The following is an 8,828-nucleotide window of genomic DNA, read 5'->3' as shown; positions in this document are numbered from 1 at the left end:
GTGCCAGTCCTCTCTCTTCTCCCAGCAAGCCCCAGGCTCCCCTGCAGATGGGGTGTCTGCCCTGGCCCCTCTCTGCTTGCTCTCCCAGGACTCCAGAGCCCAATTCACATCACTTGTGCCTGTCTGTGTGTGCACTTACCACTTGGCCAAACAGGGGAGCTGCACACGTGCATGACTGGTCAGGTACGCAGCTGCTCAGGAACCTGGTGGGTGGAGAGTGCTGGCTGGGGGCTGGCAGAGGTGGAGGCGCATTTCTCTGCCACAACCATCTAGGGTTAAAACTTGCCTTTTCTCTCCCCCTCTGACGTGGACCCAAAGAGCCTGTCCTCTGATGCGGCTGGGCTGTCCTGAGCTAGAGCCAACACACGGCTAGGATTGGCCGGGCTCAGAGCCCGAGGGGCAGCCTACAACTCACAGTCCAGTGGCAGTGGTGGGGGGCAGCTAAGTTGACAGTAAGCCACCTGTGCGCCCCCTGATCCTGGGCTGCTCTGGGGCTGGAGGCCCCTGGTGGGAGTTAGACAACCTCTGGGTGCTGAGTTCCAGCAGCCTCTGTTACATTGCTGGATCCCCTCCCCAGCACTCCCATCTCCCCACCAGCCCTGCCTGCCGCCTGGCCTTTTTGCAAGAGAGTCCATGGAGGAACTGCTGTGGATATAGGGTCCTTAGAGGGGCTAACATGAGACTCCCAAAATAACCACGCCCCTGCCATCCGACCAGAGCTGTTGCTTTTTCCACACAGGCACTTGCTGCCATGTGGGACTAGAGTTTGGGCCCATGACCTCTCTGGGACAGAGAAGGGGCAGGCTCCCGCATGCTGGCTCTGAGGGGCAGCATGCCGCCGAGTGTGAAAAATGCATTTGGAGCCCTAGCCAGCCCTGCAAAAAGCGTCGTTTTCCAAGCTTGGGTTTGTTGCGGCCGACAGATTCTGTGCATTGGGGTTATGACAAATGCCAGGTGAAGCACGGGAGACCTCAGTGGATGTTCCAGGGAGATGGCTGGGAACATGGGCCGGCCTGAATCGCTGGCCCAACTGGCCAGGGATTTTGTTACAGAGGCAAGTGAGAGCCAGGTTGTGGCAAGCGTGGAGCTCAGCCTGGAAACCTTGCTGCCCCAGCTGGCCCCAATCCTGCAAAAATCTAGTGGGGGTGGCGCACGTAATTCCCCAAAGAACCTGTGAAAATCCCCGGCTAAGGCCTCTTCTCCGCCCCTGCTCTGCCGCAGGAGGTGCCTGAGGCGGGGGCAGGACCGACTCCTGCCCCCGTTCCCTGCACCCGGGACAGGGCCAGTCCAGCTGCTGTTGAAGATGGGGGCGGGGGGACGGCTTGTGCCAGGGAGGTGCGAGGCCTGCGTGCAGCAATGTCCTGAGCACTGAGCCGGCAGGGGGCGGGGTTCATCCTTCATTGCTCTGAAGTGCATGGCATGGCCAGCTGCTGCCTGCTAACACCCTGGAAAGGAAATGGCTTCCTCGGGTTTTGGCCAGCCACAGGGAACTGATGCTGGAGCTGAGCTCCCTTGCTTGCTTCCTGCCCCCGCTGTGAGAGGATTTAACCCTGCAATGGCTGAATTAAAAGGGACAAGGAGCTCGTGGCAAACCAGGAATAACTTGCCTCAGTTAGACTAAGCAGCCAGGCCTTGGTCAAGCCCTGAGGCCTCGGCTCACTCCTCTGCTGCGAGCGTTTGGATTAGAGAAGGCTGCGAGTCTCCTTTATAGCCCACAAGGGAGTGCTGCAAGGTCAACGCTGCAGGGCAGCCTAGCGGACAGAGTACTGCACTGGGACTCAGGGAGCTTGGCTCTGACCTGGGCAAGTCGTTTTCCCTGCTCTGGGCCCAGTTTCCCCTTCTGTGAGATGGGGAGGTGGCCAGGTGCCCGGTTTACAAGTCCGCTAGCAAAGGGGAACTTTTTCCAAAGTTTGGTAACTGCAGGTGAGGGGGAGGTGCCGGGTCATTGCCCAGGCCAGCCCCTCCTCAGCCTGGGTTGCCTCTTACTTGCACTAGGCGGCTGGAGCTCCCAGCCCCGGCTCTGCATCCACCCTGATTGAATTGGCTCTGTTAACACTGGTTCTCCACTTGCGAGGTAACTCCCCGCTCTCCAGGTGTCAGTATATAATGCCTGCATCTGTAACTTTCACTCCATGCATCTGAAGAAGTGGGTTTTTTTACCCACGAAAGCTTATGCCCAAATAAATCTGTTAGTCTTCAAGGTGCCACCGGATTCTTCATGTTTTTGTGGATACAAACAAGCTACCCCAATACCTGACAGATGGGCCTGGGGCTGTGCTGAGTGGGACTCGATGGTTCTCTCCTATTCACCGCGGTTGCTCTGAAGTTCACTCCTGTCTCAGTGAGAGGTGCCTCATTCCCAGCTAGACCGCAGCACACGCCGTTGCCAGGAGAGGTCACTGGGAAGCGGGGGATAAACAAGGTGGAGAGGGACCCTCGGCCGCACAGATGCATCCAGTAAGTGCAACAAAGGGCTCAGCTTTTTCCTCTTGCCCTTAGCATCTGTCAAAACAAACGGTGCTGAGCCAGGGACTCGGGACATGCTGGTTTCCTTTGCTCTGCACCATTCCAAGGTCATAAAGCCCGTGAGCCACCCAGCTTCCCAGCCCGGCCCAGCCCAGCCCCTTTGGCCTTTGCGCACATTTGTTTTTTCTCTTTATCGGAGGCTGTTTTTCTGCCCGATGCCGGGGAGCTGGCTGCAGTAGACCCAAGGGACATGCAGCTCACATGCACATCCCCGAGGCTGGGTGGACCCCCTTGGTGAGCTAATTACCATAGATAATACTAGCTCCACCCCTAAACACTATGTATCCCCTACACACATACACTGAGATAGCACTAGCTATCTATAGAGGTACATGGTGTTTAGGGAGCAAGTGCTATTCTGTATATGTGTGATGGGTACATAGCACTAGCTCCGCCCCCTAATTACTATCTCTAGGGCGGATATCTGGTGATCGGGGCGGAGCCGGAGCTCTGTCTGGCGGGTAGATGGCGAGTGGGGCGGAGCCGGAGCTCTGTCTGGCGGGTAGATGGCGAGAGGGGCGGAGCCGGAGCTCTGTCTGGCGGGTAGATGGTGAGTGGGGCGGAGCCGGAGCTCTGTGTGGTGGGTAGATGGCGAGAGGGGCGGAGCTGGAGCTCTCTCTGTATACATGTTATGGGGTTACATCACAACGTGGGGTGATATAAAGACATCCACCTGTCAGAGTGTGGGCTGGCTGCATTAATCACACATGGCAAAACTGTTAGAGAGTTACTCAGGTCATCCCATGGAAGCTGAAATCTCTTCCAGCCCCACTGCATGGGATCTGGAATTCCCTGCATGCAACAGACACACTCATGGAGGCATGTTTTGGGGTCTCTGGGAGTAGTTCTTGTACATCTCTGCCTGCAAAGTCCAGTGCCTTGGTTTCCAGGAGTCCAACTGCACAGGGCTCGGAAGGAGCCAGGCAAACGTATGTCCACACTGCAAAACCCCGTGGCAGCGAGTCACAGAGCCCAAGTCTACCGCCTGGGGCTTGCGCAACAGTGCTAATGGCTCTGCTCCGTATCCATTCCCAGTCGGGTGCTGGAAGCTAGGGAGGCGGGTGGGTTTCAGAGCCCAGGCTCCAGCCCCAGCAGCAACAGCTGCACGGGTATTTTTAGCACCGTAGACCCAGGTTCTGACACTTGCTGCTACAGGACTTGGTTGGCTGTGTAGACATACTCTTAGAGGCTTTCTGTGCACAGAAATGCCCATGGTGTAAGGTCTGATGTCTCAGCCATCTCCAGGGCTAGGCCCCACTCCTGAGTATCCCTTGGGGGTCTGAGCACAGTACACTACCCCACTGCAAAAGCACCAGGCCCAGCTGCAGAGGGTGAACCGCCCTGGGGTGATCACTGGTGGGATCTGGAAAGCCAGGGCACCGTTTGCTTGGGAGGGGGCTTTGGCAGGAACAAGACACGGGGCTATAGCTTTTGCTGCGTGGAGGGAGCCTTCCGAAAGGGTTCGTTCTGCCTCCCTGTACTGATGATGGCACGCTTTCCACAGCAGGGGAGGCTCAATGTCCCTGGCTCTCCAAACATGTTCCCCAGACAGCCCCTTTCCACAGTCAGGGTCCAGCGCATCCCCCAACAGGCTAGCACTTGGCCACGGTATCTGCTTTTCCCCTTACTCATCTTCCGGGCGTTTGTTCTGATTATCTCTTTCTTTCCTCCTCCGCCTGCTATTTCCTGTGCTGCTTACTTGCATCCTTCCAATGTGTGTGTTTGTCTTATCTCCTCCGCCCTGGCTGGGCTCTGGGTTGGTTCACAGCATAGCAGTGTTTTTCCCCAGGAATTGAAATTACAGGGGAGTGTTCGAATTTATAGGGTGGTGGTCTGGGCCGATGGGGGTGAGACCGTGAGGATGAAGGGGGGGCTGTATGGCACCATAGTAAAAACTGAAAAAATGTTTCATGACCGTTTTATGAGATTTTACACATTATAAAATCATCACACAAATTAAAGTTGGCTACTCAAGCCTTCCATGGAGCACTACGTCTACATCCATTTTGGTTTCTTGTTATAATTTTGCACAACTCTGTTAATGAACTTCTTGAATGCAGTGCGTTCATCTTTGGTGTCTTCTCGTGTGGGTCCGGTACTTCCATTCCTTCAATTGATAAGCTCATTAGTTCATTCACATGATCAGGCAAAAGGCGACTTCTTTCAGAACACAAAATCCTATTCAATGAGGAAAAAGAACGCTCAACTGTAGCTGTTGTGACCGGGAGTTGAAAGAGATGAATTCCTACTTCTTTCATCCCAGGAAACGTAGCACAAAGATCAGGTTGAGCCACAATAAAAAAGAAGTTGAAGTCAAATCTTCATTCATTCATCGTTTGATATGCCACTCTGTGTTCAAATTCTCTGTTCTGTCCTGAGCACATGGCCAGGGCTGGCTTTAAGCCGATTCGGCCGATTCCCCGGAATGGGGCCCCGTGCCTAAGAGGGCCCCGCAACGTCCGGGGCTGCCGGTGGAACGGAAAAAAAAAAAAAAAAGCCGCGTCCTGCTTCTCCCCCCTCCCTCCAGTGCTTGCACCGCCGTACAGCTGATCAGCGCAAGCCTGGGAGGGAGGGGTGAGGAGGAGGAATGCGGTGTGCTGGGGGAAGACGCGGGGCCAGGGCGGGGATTTGGGGAGGGATCCAACGGGGCAGGGAGGGGGCGGAGTCTTGGGGGGGAGGGGTGCGAGACAATTCGCGTCCCGGTGTGGAGCCCCACACCTGCTAAAGCCGGCCCTGTATATGGCAGCCCCATTGCTGGTAGTGCTGCTCTCCACTCAACTGTCAGTGTTTTGACAGGGATCTGTAAAAGCTAGTTAGAGGTTGAGTAGAATCTAGAACGTGCTGTTGTAGATTTGTAAGAATCAAGTCTGTGTACTTTTTCAGCTGGCTTAACAAACACTTCTTGTCCTCTTCACTTAAGGAATCAATATAAATACCTTCATTAGTCAACTTCTGGACTGAAGTCTTTGCTTCTTCCAGTACATTTTCAGAGGATAGCTCTCTGATCCAAATGTAGATTCTATTGGTGGACAAAGATCTACTACTGTTGTAGCAGATGCCTGGATGGCATTGTTTAATGACCCAAGTGGTTTCAACAGTAGACTTACGAGAGAGAGAATGGCAATGGTCTTCTCTGAACATAGTAGCAAAAGTAATCCACCAGCCTCACTACTTAGATCCATCCCATCTTGGTAGATACTTTCCAAAGCCAGTAATAACGGCTGGAGTAATTTTAAGACAACAGCCAAGGATCGCTCATAGGAAAGCCAGCAGGTTTTCCCAGTTGGACTAATATGAACTTCAGTCCCAGTGTATCTTCTATATTTTCCAAGATATTCAGTCTTTTTGGACTCTTGCTGAAAAAAGAATATAGTGAAGACATTAAATTTATAGCTTTTTAAATGCCTTTTGAAGAGTCTGCAGCTTGTACTAGGACTAGCTGGAGTAGATGGCCTCTGTAGTGTGTATAGCAGAGGTTAGGGTTGCACTTTTCTCTGAGCAAAGCTTGTACTTCACCAAGTCTTCTAGAGAAGTTTGCAGCTCCATCAAATGCACAAGCAGCCATCTGTTTGGGGTCCAATTGACAAGCATTTAACTCTTCTAAAATGTGGGTTGTCACAGATGCAGCCGATGTGTCTTCTATAACTTGAACATCTAGAAATACATCTGCTGGCCCACCATGGACATCAAGATAACATACACAGTGTCTTAATATTTGATGCTCATTTGTATCGGTGCATTCATCAGCCATGTATGCAAATTTTTTGACTGTGGTGAGAGAGTTCTTCACTTTTTCAACTGTTGAGTCTTTCAGTGTTGCACCACATGCTTCTAACCAGTCAGCTGAGTTTCTTGCAGAAAGATAGTGAGCATTTGCCGGTCCACCAGTGTTCAACTTCAGGATGAACAAATTACAATGCACTTAACATTGGCCTCAAGTTTGTAGTGTGTGGTTTCTCTTGCTTAAAAAGAAAGTACAATGCCACAGCCATGTTTGTTCACATGAACTGTGTTGTATCTCCAGCATTCTTAACAGCCTCATTGAGTACTTCTAAAATTGGCTTTGAAAGTGGGCTTATAAGGCTTCCTGCGTGTGGATGCAGTCCAGAGACATGGTGTTTTGCAGCCTTTTCACTTAGTTTGTCAGCATTGGCTTTGCTAATCGGTCTGGCAAACCAAGCTCCTCCACTTTTCCCAATTAGAGCATTAGGAAGCTTTCCTTCTTTGTAAGCTTTTTTGAAAGAGGTCCACCAGTAGCCATCTTTTGTAACTTCAATAAAAGGGAACACTTTGACCGACAAACATCAGGAACTGCCTTTCGCGTTTGGAGACTCTGTTTCTTCAGTCGGTAGCTGTATTTGTGCTTTGGGCTGGTCAGATGTAGATACATCACTTGAACCTTCAGATGACACGTTGATATGTTCTTGGTGTGTTCTTCACCTTGGTTGGTTTTTGAGGCCTTTGAGTGGAAAAATTGTTGCATTGATTTTTGTCTTTTCATTTTCACTTTGACCTGCAACATGTAAAAGAGATATGAATAAATTAAATGTTTTGTTAGGATAATGCAAATTTAACATAAGGATAATGCAAATTACACCAAAACACATAACAGTTCTAGATTTCTAAAACAAATATAATTAAAAAAAAATATTTAAATTGACTTTTGAAAAGTAAGCCATCATGGGATAAGCGGGAAGGTCCTCTCATGGATCAGTAACTGGTTAAAAGATGGGAAACAAAGGGTAGGAATAAATTATCAGTTTTCAAATGGAGAGAGATAAATAGTGGTATCCCTGAGGGGTCGGTACTGGGACCATTACTGTGCAACATATTCATAAATTATCTAGAAAAATGGGTAAACAGTGAGGTGCAGATGATACAAAACAATTCAAGATAGTCAAGTCTAAAGCTGACTGCGAAGTTACAAAGGGATCTCACCAAACTGGGTGACTGAGCAACAAAATGACAGATGAAATTCAGTGTTGATAAATTCAAAGTAATGCACGTTGGAAAACATAATCTCAACTATACATACAAAATGATGGGGTCTAAATTAGCTGTTACCACTCAAGAAAGAGATGTTGGAGTCATTGTGGATAGTTCTCTGAAAACATCCACGCAATGTGCAGCGGCAGTCAAAAAGGGAACAGAATGTTAAGAACCATTAGGAAAGGGATAGATAACAAGACAGAAGATATCATAGAGCCACTATATCAATCCATGGTACACCACATCTTGAATACTGTGTGCAGATCTGGTCACCCCATTGCAAAAAAAAAAAAAAAAGATATATTGGAATTGGAAAAGGTACAGGGATGGGCAACTAAAATGATTAGGGGTCTGAAACAGGAGGAGAGATTAATAAGACTGGGACTTTTCAGCTTGGAAAAGAGATGACTAAGGGGGGCTATGATAGAGGTCTATAAAAGCTTGACTGGTGTGGAGAAAGTGAATAAGGAAATGTTATTTACTCCTTCACATAACACAAGAACTAGCGGTCACCCAATGAAATTAATAGGCAGCAGGTTTTAAAAAACAAAACAAAAGGAAGTACTTCTTCACATAACATAAAATCAACCCATGGAACTCATTGCCAGGGGATGCTGTGAGGGCCAAAACTATAACAGGATTAAAAAAGAACTAGATAAGTTCATAGAAGTTAGGTCCATCAGTGGCTATTAGCCAGGATGCTCTGAGTGTTCCTAGCCTGTTTGCCAGAAGCTGGGAATGGGCGACGGGATGGATCACTTGATGATTCCCTGTTCTGTTCATTCCCTCTAGGGCACCTGGCAATGGCCACTGTCAGAGGACAGGATACTGGGCTAGATGGACCTTTGATATGACCCAGTACGGCCATTCTTATGTAAAAAATTAATTATAATAATAAAAATGTTCAATACAGAAACTCCCCAACATAATGACCTCTCAAGAGAGCAACAATGTGAAACAACAACCTTGGCAAATAATGTCTTTTAAAAATCTTGGCCTACTATATAAGTTTCCATTCCCAGTCACAAATCTAGCATTCTGGAGCAAAGTCACTAAAATATAGTCCAATAAACAAATGTTCATTTAATGTGCCCCTCCACCACACCCCACTCACCGGCATTGTCCTTGATCAGTGGAGACTCAGAGTTCAGAGGTGCTTTCATGTGAGTTCACCTCCCAGGTGGGGGGCAAGAAGGCACCTTGCTCATTCCTTCAGCTGCTCACCCCTCGCTCTGGCCACTGTTGTTCATTGTGCCACCGTTCACTCCATCGCTCTGTTGCCAATGGCCTTGCGCAGTCACCTTCTGCTCCAC

This window comes from Trachemys scripta, chromosome 13 (assembly GCF_013100865.1).
Source record: "Trachemys scripta elegans isolate TJP31775 chromosome 13, CAS_Tse_1.0, whole genome shotgun sequence".
NCBI classification, from domain to species: domain Eukaryota; kingdom Metazoa; phylum Chordata; order Testudines; family Emydidae; genus Trachemys; species Trachemys scripta.
The sequence above is the reverse complement of the archived record's forward strand: the minus strand, read 5'-3'. Positions refer to the sequence as shown.